The sequence below is a fragment of the Notamacropus eugenii genome, chromosome 2 (assembly GCF_028372415.1).
Source record: "Notamacropus eugenii isolate mMacEug1 chromosome 2, mMacEug1.pri_v2, whole genome shotgun sequence".
In the NCBI taxonomy this organism is placed as follows: Eukaryota; Metazoa; Chordata; class Mammalia; order Diprotodontia; family Macropodidae; genus Notamacropus; species Notamacropus eugenii.
The window spans coordinates 510,274,370-510,292,101 of NC_092873.1; the positions used below are offsets into that span (position 1 = coordinate 510,274,370).

The 17,732-nt window shown below is 45.3% G+C and overlaps 1 protein-coding gene and 1 long non-coding RNA gene across 5 annotated transcripts in view; one reads left to right on the top strand and one right to left on the bottom strand.

The window, feature by feature from the left end:
* The window catches only part of BEND5 (BEN domain containing 5), a 906,797-nt gene that overhangs the window by 737,656 nt on the left and 151,409 nt on the right, over nucleotides 1–17,732 (bottom strand). The window lies entirely within an intron of this gene.
* On the top strand, nucleotides 1,420–8,099 carry LOC140530111 (uncharacterized). Of its 2 annotated transcripts, none has more exons than XR_011975797.1 (3): nucleotides 1,420–1,518; nucleotides 2,100–2,170; nucleotides 7,709–8,099. It is a non-coding gene; the product is annotated as an uncharacterized lncRNA (long non-coding RNA). The 2 variants fall into 2 exon arrangements; XR_011975796.1 differs by having other exon boundaries at nucleotides 1,504–1,586.

The window sequence follows — 17,732 nt, forward strand, 5'->3', positions numbered from 1 at the left end:
CTGAGAGAAAGGCAAAGCTCAAAGGGGCTGCAGAAGGTACAACACAGATGTGAGGGCTGGAAGGTGTCTTGCAGCACTTGCTAAACTGTGTAGAAAAAGTTTAAGAAGCACTGCCTCAGCCTAAAGCAGAGGGAGAACTTAGAGAACAAGGGGATGTCAGGGCTTGGGAGGGGCTTCAGAAACACCCAACTCTAATGAGCTTAAACGCTGGAGTAACTGTCTTGCTTGCTGGTAGTCACAGAATCAGAGGCCAACAAGCTGAGTCCCTCTCTCCCCTGGCCACAGAGAGGTGGGGACAGGGAGACAAGCCCTGGACCGGGGGAACTGGGGGGGGGGGCAGAGCTCGGCCCCACATAAAGTGAGTCTGAGGCTTGAGCCTCTTGCCACCTCCCTCACAAAGATGCAGGGAGGACAGGGCGCGCTGGGGCTGTGGGAGCTACACAGATGGCACTATGATACCGTAGACTCCTTTGGGCCCTAGAACACCTACTCCTTCTCCTTCCAATAGGTGGGCCTGGCTCAGCCTCAAACACAGAGCCCTGGAGGCAAAGGAAAGTCACTTCCCTTCTCCTTGACACAAAGACGACAATACTTAGGAAAACAACACTGAGGGGCTGGCATGGTGAGGAGGCTGCTCGCGCTCTAGATGTGGAAATTATGAACCAGTGTCACTGTGACTCATGTTAATTATACTGGTGAGCTCCATGAGCCACTTCAAATCCCTTAAATGCATTTTAAAAATAATACCGACCACTTCCGGCAGACGACTAGCTTGGCCAAGGGACGTGTGCCCTGACAGTTTGTACCTATGCTGCAACATGTGGACAGGGAGGGGAACAGGAGGGAAACTTGGGGCACTCACCCAGCCAGCCTGTGGCCCGTTCAGTGCCCCATCTCACCTTATAGAAGCATCAGCCTCTGGGATGGCCAGGTCAGACCCTGAGGGGCACCAGGCAGCAGGGTACCATTCAGGGCTCATGACAAGATCCCAGGGCCCCTGAGGGAGCTGGGTAAAGGTTCTGTTTACAGGCAGTATTTTTGTCCTCGTGGCTCACCAGAGAAAGAGATTTTAGAAGTCAGAACATTTGTCTGAGGATGCACAGACCATGAAGGGAGGACAGAAATCAATGCCATTGCCTCACACCCCCATTTGACTAACGGCTTATGTGCCTTCAATACCTGCCAGGACCATGGGGGCAGCCAGAGACTCAGCCAAGGATAGAGTCAGGAATAAGAAATGTCTGAAGCACAGACAACCAGGATGATGTGGTTCGATAGCAACAGTAATGGAGAACTGACTCACGGGCCTTGGAACATAGAACATGAAATATTAAGAGCTGGGAGCGGCATTGGAACATAGAATGAGGCTTGTCAAAGTTGGGAGGGGCCCTGGAACATAGAACACAGAATGTCAGAGCCGGGAGGGATCTTAAAACAGTCAATATCAGATCTGGATGGGCTCTAGATTAAGGAAGGTCAGAGCAGAAAACTCGGAACACAGAACGTCAAAGCTGGAAGGTACCTCAAATTTCATCCCCTACTAGGAGAAAACCAAGACCCACAGGAGGTCACACTGCTGAAAATGGGTGAGCTGGCATTCCAAGCTGGTCTACACCCCTGTCTCTACCCCAACCCCCAACAAAGTTCCCTCCATGGTCATGGAGTCAGATCCCAGCTGATTCTTGCTAGCAGAATGACCTTAAAGCAGCCCTCTCTGTAAAACAGGCCAAGGCTGCTGCTGGGATGAAATGGACGCAAAGCTGTGAATAACACATGACAGAGATGGGAGCTCTGCTGTTATTATGTCATTATTATTACTTGGAGAGGCCCTGAGTTGAGCAGGAGCTTACCCAGGGCCTAGACACAGTCAGACACTAGGAGCTTTGTCCTCACTTCGATGAGCCCGCCCCCCCAAGGGACCCCAGTGCCCCCAGAAAACAAAGCAAATTCCTAGAAATATATTAGGCACTATTAACAGCAATTAAACATTGATTACACAATGAATATTTGATGCTCTGCATCCTATAATCCAATCAAGCATAAAAACAGGGAGGCGGGAGGGAGTGAAGACATTTCAAAGGTCATTCTGTTTTTCCCAGGTTACAGAATGCTTTCTGAGCAGATTTCCCTGAATTTGGCAGCTGTGGACTAGAGGAGACAGCACTAGGAGGTAAGGGTTGGAGTCCAGATTCTGCTGCTTCCCCACTTGGTGACACTGGGTAAACTTCAGGGTAGAGAGGTCAGGGAAGGCTTTCTGGAACTGGGGGGAGGAGGTTTGTTTTTTTGTGTTCATCCTTCATTTTTGAAGACCATGCATGACATCAGAGAAATGATGACATGACTTGCACTTGACTTTGTTTTGAGTGAGGGAGGGCTGTGCAGGTCACCAGCCTCACTTTCTCCTCCTGAGCCATCTGGGGGCAGGAGCGGGGGGAGGACTAGTCAGGAGATCCCTTCTCCTTTCCTAAGCAAAGCCAGAGGCAGGATAATGCACAAACCACACAGGAGACATTTAGGAGACCAGCCCCAGCTGGAGCAGCAGGGCCAGGGCAGGAGGCGACCTGTAGGAAGTAGGGTTCCCACGCTCGGGGGCTTCTTTCAGGTCTATGGAGGGTTGTAATGAAGAAAAAGCTCAGAGTCGTTCTACTTGACCTCAGTGGGAGTTAAAGTAAGAGAGGGGCAGATTTTGGCTCAAAGTAAGAAGAATTTTCTGAAAAACCAGAGTAGTCCAAAAGAAGGATGGGAAGTAGTGAGCTCCCTATGTGCAGAAGACAGATTTCCACTCATTCAGGATATTGCAGAGCGAGTACATTGCTGTTGAGAGTAACAGCTGGACCCAATCACCTCAAAGGCCCTTCTGAGGACTTACGAGTCTGTGATTGTAGAATTCCTTGAGAGCTATTATCCAGGATATTCTCCCTCTAGGAACCTTCTGCTTCCTACAACCCCTATAAGCAAGCACAAGGGAGCCGGATTCTGCTAAGCTCCCAGACTGGGGGTCCCTTGTTCAGCTTTAGTGTCTGCACAGCCCACCCAGCCCTCTCCACAGAGACTGCCACCTCTCAGAGTTGGGCCTCATTCCATGTTCAGACTGCTTGTTTCTGCCATCATCCCCAAGGAAGAGCCACACTTCATCACATATGGCAAATACAGGGAAGGGAAGAAGGGGAGGTCTCCCTGAGACATTGGGGGATGGGAGATAGGGGCTGGAAAAAGAGTGCCGGGTCTGAAGTCCAGACCTGGGGACACACAGTATCTCTCTGAACCTCAAGCTCCCTCACCAATCAATTGGTCCCATAATCCTTGTCCTCTTCACCTTGTGAAGTTATGACAATAAAAAGGCTTGGAAAACCATCAGTCTAGAATGGGAACTGGTGCTGCTGCTGTCATGAGTATACCTGTGGGGAATGCTGAGGATGAAAAATAACCCTAGAGGGTGTTGGGGAGCAGCAGGCAGGACCAAAATCAGAAGCTTTGCTAAGAAGGATGAGGATCTGAACAGTTTGGAGACAGCCCAAAGCTCCTGTGCATTCTCCAGAATTTGGAGCTGAAAGAGACCTGAGGGGACAGTGAGTTTATTTTACAAAGGACAAAACTGAGGCAGAGACACGATGTGATTTCATGTTGGTCGTTGGGCATTAGGGCTGAAAGGCAGCACAAGGTCATTCAGTTCACCCTTCTTGTTTCACAGAAGACCAAGCAGAGGCCCCAGGGGGAAAGATCGCCCCAAGGCTAACCTGAGACATGGGCCAGTGTCCTGTCTCCAAAGTCACCTTGCTATCCCCCAGTCACTGGTCGTCGAGAAGACTACTGCAGCTCTGGCCTCAACTGATGAGTGTTGGGTTAGGGGAGGGGGCACGACTGAGTCTCAGTGTCTCTCTTATGTGAACACAACCATTACCAACATTCACAAATGCTGTCTACAGGACTGATGGTTCATTCTGGGTGCAAAAGTACAGGCTCAAGAGGTAGGCTTGAAAAGAGAGATGCTCTTCAGGAAGGACCAAGGCAAATTCTCACAGTAGACTGGCTTCATATCATCCTCCCACAGGGCCAGGGATGAGGCTCTAGGTCCTGGGCCCCCTTACCAGAAGGTCAGAGACACCAGGGACCTTTGAGGTTATCTCATCCAATCTCTTCAATTACAGAAGGGGAAGCAGGTACAAAGAAGTTAACAGATGTTCGTAGGTTCCTCCAGCATTTGGAAAAGACAAGGCTTGAGCATGAGTCTTGACGCCTCTGTTTTCAACATTCCATTTGACAACAATCTACCCCGGCCTCTAACCATATGCTGTTCCCTAGGAAAGGGAAGGCCTGGCCTGAATAAACAAGGTCAGAGGCAGCCTCCACTGTGGCAAAGCACTTTGGCCATCCACTGGAGGGCTCCAGGTGGGGTCCCTGCACGATGATGAAGGGGGCAGCTGTGCCTTTTCAAATGATCCTTATCTGGAAGAGAAAGGTCCTTGCACCTGCCATAGCTAATCCACAAAGGCTCAACATTGCCTTCCCACCTCCATCACCAGCATATTCAGAGGCTGCAGAGCCAAGAGGAACATAATTCCAGCTCACTTAATGCTCAAAAGTGTGCCCTGTGGCGAAGTGGAGAAAGGAGAGAATGAAAGCTCAGCGAGGAGATGTCAATAAATCCATCGTTGGCAAACCCTAAGGAGGGCAAGAGCACAAGCCATTGGGGTCTGCTAAGAGTCAGTTTTTCAAAAACAGAAGCTGCAAAGTGCTCCCGTGTTGGTCAATACACAGCCAGGTGGAGAAATACTATTTTTCATCTACACAATCAAAGCCCTGAAAAGGACACAATGGAAAATTGCTGTGATGCCAGCCAGCTGCACTTCAATCCATGCAAGTTATAGAGGTTCAGCCTGGGGAGCATAAAGAAGGTAGCCCAGAGACCTCAGGTTCAGAGCTCCTGTCCATACTACCCTGAGACCCAGGTAGCCCCCAATCCCACTGAGGCTTAGCCTGCTTCCCCAGCTTAAAGGACAAGGCCCAGAGCACTCTCCAGCAGACAAATCAAGGGCAAGACAGGCTATTTCCATGGGTGGCACGTCCTAGTCTCAGAGATGAAGTTCTGGCAGACACAATGCCTGTAAGTTACACAACCAATGGCCTCCAACTGCACTCTCTCTCTCTCTGGACAGATTCAGGAAATGCACTTCAAGGTCACACATTCAAGAGCACTTGGGGCCTATGTTCCCTATACTGTGTGCTTCTCACGCTTCTACCAGTGTGACCCTGTGGAAGCCAATTCCTCTCCTCAGTTTTCTCCTCTTAAAGTGGGCAAGTTGGCCTAGCTTCTGAGCCGAGATTCTCTGAGTGGCCCCTCATAACTCCAGAGTCCCCTTCTCCCTCTTCAGCTGTGAGCTGTGTGAGCTCTTTCTGTGCGAGGGCAGGGGTTCCTCAGCAAGGCATCCATCTTTGGGGCCAGGACTGACCAGGTCTGGTCCAACCTGGCCCTGTACCTGGTTCTAAGGCCTCTCACGGCTTTGGCTCTTGGGGAGAACACAGGCTCACCTCCGTGCCATGTCTCCAAAGAACTCCAAAAAGAACAGCAATCAATTACTAGAGAAAACACTCCTCATCACAATAACAGCTTCCTAATTTACAAATAACTCCTATTTCTCTAATACTGTAAGGCTTACAAAGAGCTTCCTGAGCCTCCTGGGGCTCCAACGACTCAGTCAGTCAATATGGGAAGTGGCCCCTCGACCCTCTGCCCCCAAAGCCCTCCTCTCACACCAAGTCATGTCATCATAGCTGCCTGCTGTCATCCTCACCTTATGGAGGAAGGGCCTGAGGCCCACAGGAGGCAATGCTCAGCCCAAGGCCAAGCAGAAAGCAAGGGACAGAGCCAGAATTCCCATTGAGAGTGGGGATCTCTCCACTGAGGCGGCAGCTGATTATAGAGATGAGGAACCAGAAAGAAGCTGCACAAGTCATAGATGTGTGATGGGGCCACCCCAGAGGGGCCTTTGGAGTGTGATCAGGCTCTAGCTGATCCCAGATGCAACATCAGAACAAAAACCAGGGATTCTCCTCACATCATTTCCCCAATTCCATGTGAATGTATGATATCCTGAAACCCCAGAGGCAGAGCTGCAACATCCTGTTGAGGCTTCTTTGAAGCCTAGGACTTTCCTTGTCCCAAACATCACGATCATGACTGGCTCTCATTTGTACTCCCTGCGATCATCACAGAGGCCTTTCCCATAGACCCCCTCAATGGGGTATAGTGGCCCTAGGGAAAAATGGGACAAGAGTGATTCCCCTCGTCTTACAGGCCCAAGGTCACCCAGTTGTTAAAACTAATGCTAATCAATACTGATGGGTGAAACCAGGGATGACTTACAGAAAGTCAGACAGGAGGGAGATGATTGTCAAAAGGGTGAGCAGGGGGAGACTATTACCATCTGCCCCAGACAGGAGCATGTCCATCAATGACAGCATGAACCCTCGCCGAGTTCCATGACTGGAGACCCAGACTCATAAAACTTTCTAGGTGGATGGGTCTCATATCAGAAATTCAGCTCAGTTCACATTTGCCTCCTACCCAGTCTAAAAATTCACTTCCATGTTTGGCTGTCTTCACAGAGACAAATCAGATCTACTGCCTTCAACTCCAAGAGGCACAGCTGGAAGCAAGCGTGATGAGTTGCTCAGTCCACACCTTGCCAAGTGTGCTCTCCCCAGCAGACACTGCATCCAGTCTGGATGCCCACCCCTCCTTATTCCTTTCCTATCACTTCTATAAGCACATCCCAGGCTGGGATATTAAGTCCAGTGGTGAAATGATGGAGAAAAATGTTCTTAAGAAAGGCTCAACATGAGGAAGAATTTCACAGTGCTTAGAAGTGCCCCAAATTAGAAACTCCTTCTTAAGGCAGCAATCCCCCTCTCCAGCCCCCTCTCTGGATCCTGGCCCATTACTGGCTTTGATACCATATCAAAGATTCCGCTGAGGAAACTTCATGAACACGGTAGGAATCATAACCACAAAATCACAGAAGGTTAGGATGGTAAAGGACTCCAGTGGCCATATGTTTTATATCTAAGCCAAGGGATATGTGGAGGAATGCCCACTCCGGCAGACCTTCAAGTAGTCATCCATGGTTCCATGTAGTGTCTTGGTAGTAAAGAGGTTCATGCTGATAGTAACCTGGACCATAGTTCCTCCTCCTCCTCCTGGTTTTGTTACTACCCTCCAAAGCCAAGCAGAATAATGCCACAGAACATCCTTCACCGGACATTTGAGAGGATGGCCTCATGCCAGGAATAAAAGTGTAAGAAAAATGTGGTGCCTGCTCTCAGGGAGCTCCCAATCTAGAGAGGACAGAGGATGAAGAGAAGGACACAAATGACTATGACAGAAAAGAGAAAGTGAGATGAGATCAAAGGAGAGACTCAGGCTAAGTACAATGAGAAATGTGAAGAGGGAGTGAACACTGACTTAGTGAAGAAAAGTCCAGGTGGGAAACCCTTCTTAGGATCATTGACTAGCAATGATCTAGTTTTTACCTGAATTAAATTCAATTCAACTCAGTGAGCACCTATGAAGTCCCTACTATGTGCAAGACCCTGAGTGAGGCATTTCAGAAGTGAGGAACTGATTATCTACTGAAGCAGTCTCAAGTAAACTAAGGAAAATAAATGATGCCCTCCAATTTCAGCCCATTCTGACTCTTCTCTTCTCCAGGCTGAACTTTCCTAGTTCCTTCAGAAATGACCTTGTGTGACTGGACCTCTAGAGTCTTGCTCCTTCCCTTCCAAGGGACACAATCCAGGTGGTCAGGAAAGAGCTGAGAACAGAAGCGACTGCGGACAACTAGCTGCCTTGCATCTACTCCTGTGGTAAAACCCACATTAAAAATTTAACCCAGTAAAAGCCTTATAACTTGGTCATGAAAGAGTCTGTCAGAACTCCACATGAGCAAGAATTTTTACAGCAAGGTAGCTCTCATATTTCCAATACCAAGCAGAGTCCAACTTGAAGCATTTATTTTGCATTCATGTATAATTTAAAGAATAATTTAAATCTGGCATATCAAAAATTGTGTAAATCATTAAAATATGTTTAGAAATTCAAATACTGACTTTTTATAACTACTCAAGGGAGGACGTCGGAAGGCTTAAACGCATTGAACGGCGCTGGCGGGTAAATCGGTATAGAAGGAAGAGGAGGAGGATATTTTTAATTGTGGTGGGCAAATCTGAAAGGTTCAGATGCAGCTTAGCTAAGCAACCAGAAAGTCATCCACGCTTTTACAGAGGCCACTGAAAGGACCCAGGGTAGGGAAGAGAGTGTTGGGCTTGGGCTCAAATCCATCCTCTGACCCTTACCATGTGTGTGACCCTGAGCAAGCAACTTCAGCTCTCAGTGTCTCCATGGGCTCACCAAGTCTTATCTGCTAATTCACAGAGAAGCAGTTCTATGCTTCAACGGAGATTGTCCGTGTATATAAAATCCCTACACACACACACACACACACACACACACACACACACACACACACACACATACACACACCCCACCCCAGTGAATCCCTCTGACAAAGCCAAGTGACTAAGAGAGATGAAGGCTCTGGGGCACCCAGTGGACAAGGTTCAACTAATGCCTCCCAGGAGGAGCCATTTGCTCACCTACATCTTTGTCTTTGAGATGCCTGCTCTTCAGTAGGGCTGGCAGAAGAAAGGGCAGTGGTAATGGACTTTTCTCAAGGTCTGTCCTTCTGAGGACAAAAAGAAACCATTGTGCTTTAAAAGGCAGGACAAAGGAAGAGAATGAGTCCAAGTGGAGGGTTCTCTGCTCAGTCCAGCATGGACACTTCAGGGTACAGGAGAGATGGCTGTGGGCAGAACATCCAGCTCCTGGAGCTGCCCCTTAACTGGCCTGGTCATCTTCAACACAGTAAAATGTGTCAGCCATTGGCAGGGGCCAGAACAAGTACTTCTGAGGATCCCTCTGTCAATAGAAAGGACTAGAAATCTCCTGGAATAGATCAAAGGAAGACTCTCCCTTCTGCCTCTACCCTCAATACTGGTGCCTCTTAGACTCCAGAGATCTAAAGCCCCCTCCATAAAGGAATAGTACGCTCTCACGTGGCTGTTCCTCTGGCAACTTTCTGATGGAAAGCAGGGATGCGTTTTCACTAATTTATCCACACTCTAATGCTGTGACCAATGACACCTTGCCTGAATGAGTCTCAAAACTGAAAGAAGTCTTGCAGGTCCCCTAGGCCAGCTTCTCACCCGACCTGAAACTTCCCACATGACCATCCAGCCTCCATCTGAACTCTAATGGATCAATTCAACAAACACTCATAAGGCACCTATTATGCAAGGTCAACACAAGGGTCCCTTCCATAGGAGGCAGCTTAGTACATCCCAAGGCAGTACCCCCAAAACTTGCAGGTCTCCTTGGCCTCCATGTTTCCTCTCCTCTAGGTTAAACATGAGAAGATAGTGTCATGCTAGGAGGCAGATGATCCCAGATCCCCTGCACATTGTCCACTGGGGCCTAGACACACACTACTCAGACAGGCCCATAGAAAGAATCCCCTCCAGACTCCCTCACTCAACACAGAGGGAGCAACAATCCCACAGAGATAATGGAGTAGACAAGGTAAGGCAGGTCAAAAGCCAAGCACGGAGAAGCCACAGGGCAGTCCCAGCACTCTTTGCCCACACTCTACAGGCCCAAGAAGGCCAGAGCCTTCTCCCTGGTCCTAAGACTGCAGAAGAATGACTATGGGGCATTCTAGAGATCCAAACTTTCACTAAAACCTGTTTCTAACTGCCTAAGCAGCCTTACTCTGGAGAGAATAGTCTTGGGAACCTGCTGGGCAGATCCAACAAGGCACCAGCAGCTCTGCTCAAGCTATAGGAGAAGTGGCTTAGGGAGGATCTAGCCCAAGCAGTATCTGAGGTCCCTGGTAGGAATTCAGGCCAGGAGTAGTCCCTGGGCCTAGCACCAGAGGGGAAAGACTCTAATGAAACCTATGGAGGGAGGGAGAATCCAGACCCCTGTGACAAAAGAGTGCCTTCAATCCTTGCACCTGACAGGAAGGGCCCAGTCTGAACCACTCTCTCAGAACCAATTAGACTTTGCTCCTAACATTCAGTTCAGAGCTTGAACTGAGTGTAGAACCACCCCACGTACCACTCTACCCTGCCGCCCCTCCCCTCGACCCAATGAATAAATCAAGGAGAAAACTGACCATCATGAAATATTTTCATCTGGGATAAACCCTAAAGAGGACAATGAACCCACAAATTCAGCAAATGCCTCAGAGAAGGAAATGTCCCAGTCACAGATAGTGCAGGTGTGACTGGAGGTAATAAAATGAGAGCTACAAATTGGAAAATCCAGGAAGGAAAAAATGAAAAGGAAAAGTCCTACCTTAGAACAAAAGGTAGAAAAACCTAGCTGGAGTACTTAAAATTAGAATGGGCCAGACAGAAAACAAAGCTTTAATAATAATAAATAGCAAGCCAAAACCAATAAATTGAAAAAAAGAAGAAAATCTAAGGAAAAAGACATCAAAATCAAGTAACCTAAAAAACAAGTCAAGAGAGAAAATCAAAGAATAACTGAACTCTCTAAAAGTTTTTATTGGAAAAATGCTGCATACTATATTTCTGGAAATTCTTGATGAAAAAAATGTCTAGAATTCTTAGAACCAAAAACACAGGGCAAAAAGGAGAAAAATGCATCCATCACCTCCAAAAAGAAACCTCAAAGTTTAAACTCCCAGGAACATCATAGCCAAAGTCCAGGGCTTTTAGAGAAAACAAAAATATACTTCAAACAGTCAAAAAGAACGAGTTTAAATACAATAAAGGTTACAATTAATCAATTACATTTACAATACAATTAATACAATAAAGATTATACAAGAATGAATGCCATAATAATGAAAATGAATGCCATAATCATAAAGAAGAGAGTTTGGAATATGAAATTCCAAAAGGCAATAGAAAAAGGACCAAAGAAAACCTATCCAGAAAAAATAAATATAATCCTTCAGGGAAGAAATGAACTTTTAATGGAATATAGGATTTCCAAGCATTCCTGTTGAAAAGCTCAGAACTGAGAAGACATTTGTAAATGGAAATGCAGATGTGAAGAGAAAGTTACAAAACTTGTATAAGTGAAAGTGAACACATGGGGATGAATTTTTTACATGTTAATGGAGAATAAATAAATGTCTTCTTAGAACCATAATAACTTTAAGAATAAAAGAGAAAAATTAAAGTTACAGGGGATCTACGAGTACTTTTGTTCCCTTTTAATGGTCTTAGGAAAAGACAAAAATAGAAGGGATAGAGGACTATACTGAAAAGGAAAGAAGGAAGAAGAAGGGGGAATCACTATTGTAGAATAAATCTAATGTAGTAAAGATATAGGAGGGGAAGAGGTAAAAATCTCTGCAACAAGTTTCTCTGATAAAGGTCTAATTTCTAAGATATATAAGGAAACTGGTTCAAATTATAAGACTAAAAGTCCTTCTCCAATAGAAAAGTAGTCAAAGGATATGGACACGTAGTTTTCAAAAGAAGAAATCCAAGCTCTCAACGATCATGAAAAAAATGCTGTAAGTCACTAAAAGTTAGAAAAATGCACCTTAAAGGAACATTAAGGTGGGAACAAGGAAGGAGAACACACACTTATTTAGCACCTACGATATATGCCAGACGCTGTGGCCTACCCCCAAAGAAACACAATAAAGAGGAAATGGGCTTATATGCACAAAAATATTTACAGCAGCTTTTTGAGGTAACCCAAAATTGGAAATTATGGTCAAGGCTAGACAAATTGTGGTACATGAATGTAATGGAATAATATTGCACCATAAGAAATTATGAAATGGATAATTTTAGAAGAAACTAGGAAGACCTTTATGAACTAATGAAGAAAAAAAGAAAACAATTTATACATTAACAATATTATAGAGAAAAACAACTTTCAAAGACTTCAGAACTCTGATTAAAGCAAAATGCAAAAGTATGAAGACGAAACCTACCACTCACCTCCTACTAGGGAAGTGATGAACTTAAAATGCACTGGAAGGAAGTTGTACATTTTTAGACATGGCTACTATGAGAATTTGTTTTCCTAAACAACATAGACATGTATGGAGGAATCCAGTTTTTTTTTCTTTTGTCTTTTTGTTTTTTAATTTGCCAAATGAGAGGGAGAATAAAAGGAACAGATTAATAATAAAAAAAATTTAGGTCTGGAAAGTCAAATAAACAAAATATGTATTAACCAGAACTTATAAAAAAAGTAAACATCCCCAGACCTAACCTAAATCACCAGAACTGATCTAACCTCTAGTTGAACACCTTCACTGATGGCAAGCTCACTACCTTATAAACCAATCCTTTTCATTACGGTGAAATTCATAGAATTCACAAGGTATCAGTTTAGGAGTGAAGACTGAAAATGGAACAAATTTTCTGTCTGTGTAAAGCTGGTGTCGCCAAACCCACAACTTTGGCTATCTTCAACGGCACCACACCTAAGCTAGGCAGCCTTCAAAAATTCACATAGTTAACTCTCAATGAGTGGCAGCCCACACTTTTCCTCTCAGAGTCTGAACCCCAACTGCAGAAAGCGATGCAGACTTGAGAGGAGAGAAATGTTATAACATTTACACATCCTTGGACATCTGGCCAGGTCTAGGTCAGTATCTGAGGTCTACTTCAGAGGTTCGGGTGCCTCCAAGGAACAGCCCCAAGAGCAATCAAAGAGCAGATCCTGGTCCTTCCCCAGCCTCCCCAAGGCATTTCCATGGTTCTGCACTTGGATTCAGAAGACTCAGCTCTGGCAATGCCTACAAATTCTAGGAAGATCTCTACACTTTTCTGAGTCTTGGTTTCTGACTGGGGTAATGATTTTTGCACTCCCTCCTTCATGAGGAGGCTGCCAAGTGGTGTCTCCCTCCTCCCACTGTCCTGAAGCAATCTATGTCTGTCTTTCCTTTGCCCCTATGGCTCTCTAACTAAGACATAGTTATCTGATGGACATGTTGTCCTCCCTCTCCTTCTCTCTACCCTTAACCCCTGTCACTAAGCTGTAAACTTCTTGAAGGCAGGGACCGTACTGTATTCCAAACCCATGGGAAAACAGGCCCCTGTACAAATGAGGTTCTTAGCATTTCTGATGAACCAGATTAAGCTGTAGGCTGTGAAGGACAGCTCCAAAGCAGGGCTCAGCCCAGTGCCCTGCACAAACATAGACCCGAGATCTCCACTCTCTGCTGGACTCTCCTCTTGGTCACGTCCCTCAGTGGCTTTGTGAGATCCTGGGCATGCCAACTGTTCCTCAGAAGACAGAAACAGTCCATTGCTGCAGCTATCAGACCTTCCAGAGGTAAGTAACACTGGGGGCCAGGCATTCCAAAGCCACCATGTGAATTTATTCATAAATTAATGAAATTTAATTCATGGATTCCATCACTCACACCGGGACTGCAATACACTGGTTGAGAGCCGATCTTCAAGCCCTCTCCTGACCTAGTGGAAAGAACACTAGAATTCAAGTCAGAAAACCAGGATTTGGACTGGCCTAACTACCTGTGTGAGTCTAGGTAAGTTACTTCCACTCTCTGTACCTCAGTTTCCTGATCTGTAAAAAGGAAGAAGAAACAGACTGACTCTAAGACTTATCAAGCTGTAAGATCTTAAGGAATGTACAAACAATCTCTCTGTGTGTAGAGCTATCTCAGCCTCTGGAAAGAAGACACAGCACCTTGTACCCAAGATAGTTCAATTCTAGAGAACATCACTTGTCTGGGGAGCTAATCTATGATCATTTTGTAGAACTCTGAGAATCCAGACAGTGTCCCAGAGAAGACAGACCAGGAAGTCTCTAATACAATTTCAAATCCTGCCAGCCAGATGAAATTCCAGCAAGGCTGATAAGGTTTGAGATTCATTTGCAAGGCTATTTTAATCTCCTATTGAAGCTACTTCCAGAACGTAGCCCTCTCCATAACTTCCCACTGGCACAATGCCAGCCCAAGTGGGAAGGCTATACATACCAGCATCAGGAAAATGAGCTTGGTTGTGGCCGACCTCTCAAAATTGCTGAAAATCAATAGGCCTAATTTAACAGTGCACAAGAACTGTTAGAGAGGCATATGCCCGCAACTTTGCAGAAGCTCTCACCTGCAGCCCAGGGTTTCACTCGTCCTGCTGGACACCAACCCCACTGCTATTGCTGCTGCCTCCACTCCCACCCCAGCCCTGCCATTTGTGGCCTCTGCAAATTTCACCAAATACTTCAATATTGTCCTCCATACTTTGCCACTGGACTGAATGACTTTCAAGTTGTTTTCAAACAAAATTCCAAAACTATAAAAAAATTTCCATGGTCTGAGCCCTAGAAAGGAGGATTTAGTTGTGAAGGTTCCTGTTTTCATAAAATCATTCCAGGGTTCATGTGCCAGAGTGGTGATGCCACATATCATGAAGGTACTGATGGCAATGGTAACTTTGGAGAGAAATTTGTTGGTGAAAAGAAATTCATTCTGAAGTCCAATAGTTCTGGCATCCTGTCCTTGGTAGATGCTCTAACCAACACAAATAGCTCCCAGGCTTTCATGTATCTTGCTACAATTGATTGGATGGCGGACATATTGTCTTCCATCAGGCCAAGGCAGGGCCAAAGGCTGGAAGCCAGAGAATATTTTGGATGCTAGGATGGCAAAACCAGCAAGCAGATGGACCATCATTGCTGACCGTGGAAACCTTTCATGAGTCGTGTTTTGTTTGGTCTTAAGAACCAAAGCATACCTTCGGGAGTGGAGGAAAGCACTCTAAAGATAACAGTGTGCCTCCAAGGGTTGAGAACACAGGAGACACTGAAGGGCCAAATTGCTAACCGTTCCCTAATTCTCACTGGAAAGAGCTAGCAACCTCGGAAGTAACTAAAAAGACACCTATTCATCCTCCTACTCTGACATTCCTCTTCGACCGAGGAGAGGCATGGGGAGCCCAAGTGTTAGGGCAAGGTAAAGACAAATTTACACTACGTAAATTAAATTGTAGGACTTTAGACCTGGGAAGAAATTTAAAGACCATCTAGTCAAGAAGTATCAAAACAAGCCTTTCAAGGCTGCCCAACCAAATTAAAATGTAATTGGGAATATTTAACAAAATAAATAAAACTACCAAAGGAAAAAAATAGAGTGGAGAAGAATACCCCTCACCATCCTTCTGTAAATTCTCATCCTGTAAAAATCTATGTACTCTCACTTGCTGTAATTCTCTTTAGATTTAATTTCAAAGGTCTAGCTAGACAGCAGAATTAAGTTCATGATTATGAAATAAAAACTTGTCTAGCTGTACCAGATCTCAAACTATATTATGAAGAGGTAATCATCAAAACAATCTGGTACTGGCTAAGAAACACAGTAGAGGATCAGTAGAATAGGTTAGGTACACAGTACACAATGCACAATAGTAAATGACCAAAGTAATCTACTGTTTGATGAATCCACACTTTTGGAATAAGAATTTACTATGTGACAAAAACTGGTGGAAAAACTGGAAAAGAAGTTTGGCACAAATTAGGTACAGACCAACATCTCACACTATATACCAAGATAAGGTCAAAATGGGTACATGATTTAGACATAAAGAATGTTAGCATAAGCAAATTAGGGGAGCATGTTCTATATTAACTGTCAGACGTATGGATAAAGAAAGAAGTTATCACCAAACAAGAGATAGAGAGCACTACAGGATGAAAAATGTATAATTTTGATTACATTAAATTAAAAAGGCTTTGCACAAATAAAATCTAGCCAAGATTAGAAAGAAAGGAGTAAATTGGAGGGGGGACATTTTATAGCAAGTTTCTCTGATAAAAGCCTCATTTTTCAAATATATACAGAACTGAGTCAAATCTATAAGATAAGAGTCACAATTGATACATAATCAAAGGACACGAAAAGGCAGTTTTCAGAAGAAGAAATCAAAACTGTCTATAGTCATGTAAAAAATGCTCTAAATTACTATAAATTAGGGAAATGCAAATTAAAACAACTCTGAGGTACTACCTCACACTTATCAGACTGCCTAATATTACAGAAAAAAATAATAAATGCGAGAGGGGATGTGAAAAAATTGGGATATTAATACATGGTTGGGGGAGTGTTGAATTGATCCAACCATTCCAGATAGTAATTTGGAACTATGCATACCCTTTAACCCAGCAATACCACTGCTAGGTCTGTATCCCAAATAGATAAAAGGAAAAGAAAAAGGACCTAGTTGTACAAAAATATTTATAGTAGCTGTTTTTGTAGTGGCAAAGAACTGTAAATTGAGGGAATTCCCATCAAGTGGGGAATGGGTTCAACAAATTGTGGTATATGATTGTGACAGAATACTACTGTGCTATAAGGAATGATGATAAGAATGCTTTGAGGAAAAAAATGTGGGGCATGATGGCAGAGTAGAAGAACTATCTGTAGGAGCTCTCCTCCCACAGTCCATAAAATACCTGTAAAAACAATTCTAGGGGGGGGCGGAGCCAAGATGGTGGAGTAGAAAGACGTAAATACACATAGCTCCGAACCCACAACCCATAGAACATTTGTATAAAGTAACTCACAGCGAATTCTGGAACAGTGAGGCCACAGAATAGTGGAGCGAAGGAGATTTCTGTTCCAGAGGGACCTGCAAACCTCTCGCAAAAGGTCCGTCGTGCTGCAGACGCGGAGCCCAGCCCAGACCTGCCGCGGCCACGGCCGCGGCACCGAGAGGGACAGTTCCGAGCAGGTTTCAGGGACGGGATCTCCAGCGGCTGCACAAGTCCCTCTACCCACAGGTGATGGGGGGTGGTGAGAGGGTCTCTTTGGCAGGTCGAGAGGGGAGTGGGGTGCCCCCATAACTCAGGCCCCCCCCAGGAGGCAGAAGCTGAGAGGCAGCTGCAGACCAGGGCTCCCCAAGCAGGCAAGAGCCTGGATCCATTGTTGAAGGTCTGTGCATAAACCCCCTGAGGGAACTGAGCCTGAGAGGCGGCCCTGCTCCCACCTGAGCATCTGAACTTAATCTCACACTGAATAGCAGCCTTGTCCCCGCCAAAAGCCCTGAGGCTGGAAGCAGCATTTGAATCTCAGACCCCAAATGCTGGCTGGGAGGATCAGGAGGCAAGGTGGGTGTGAGGAAAATATTCAGAGGTCAAGTCACTGGCTGGGAAAATGCCCAGAAAAGGGAAAAGAAATAAGACTATGGAAGGTTACTTTCTTGGTGAACAGGCATTTCCTCCCTTCCTTTCTGATGAGGAAGAACAATGCTTACCATCAGGCAAAGACACAGAAATCAAGGTTTCTGTGTCCCAGCCCACCCAATGGGCTCAGGCCATGGAAGAGCTCAAAAAGAATTTCGAAAATCAAGTTAGAGAGGTGGAGGAAAAGCTGGGAAGAGAAATGAGAGACATGAAGTCAAAGCATGAACAGCAGGTAAGCTCTGGGCTAAAGGAGACCCAAAAAAATGTTGAAGAAAATAACACCTTGAAAACTAGCCTAACTCAATTGGCAAAAGAGGTTCAAAAAGCCAATGAGGAGAAGAATGCTTTCAAAAGCAGAATTAGCCAAATGGAAAAGGAGATTCAAAAGCTCACTGAAGAAAATAGTTCTTTCAAAATTAGAATGGCACAGATGGAGGCTAATGAGTTTATGAGAAAGCAAGAAATCACAGAACAAAGC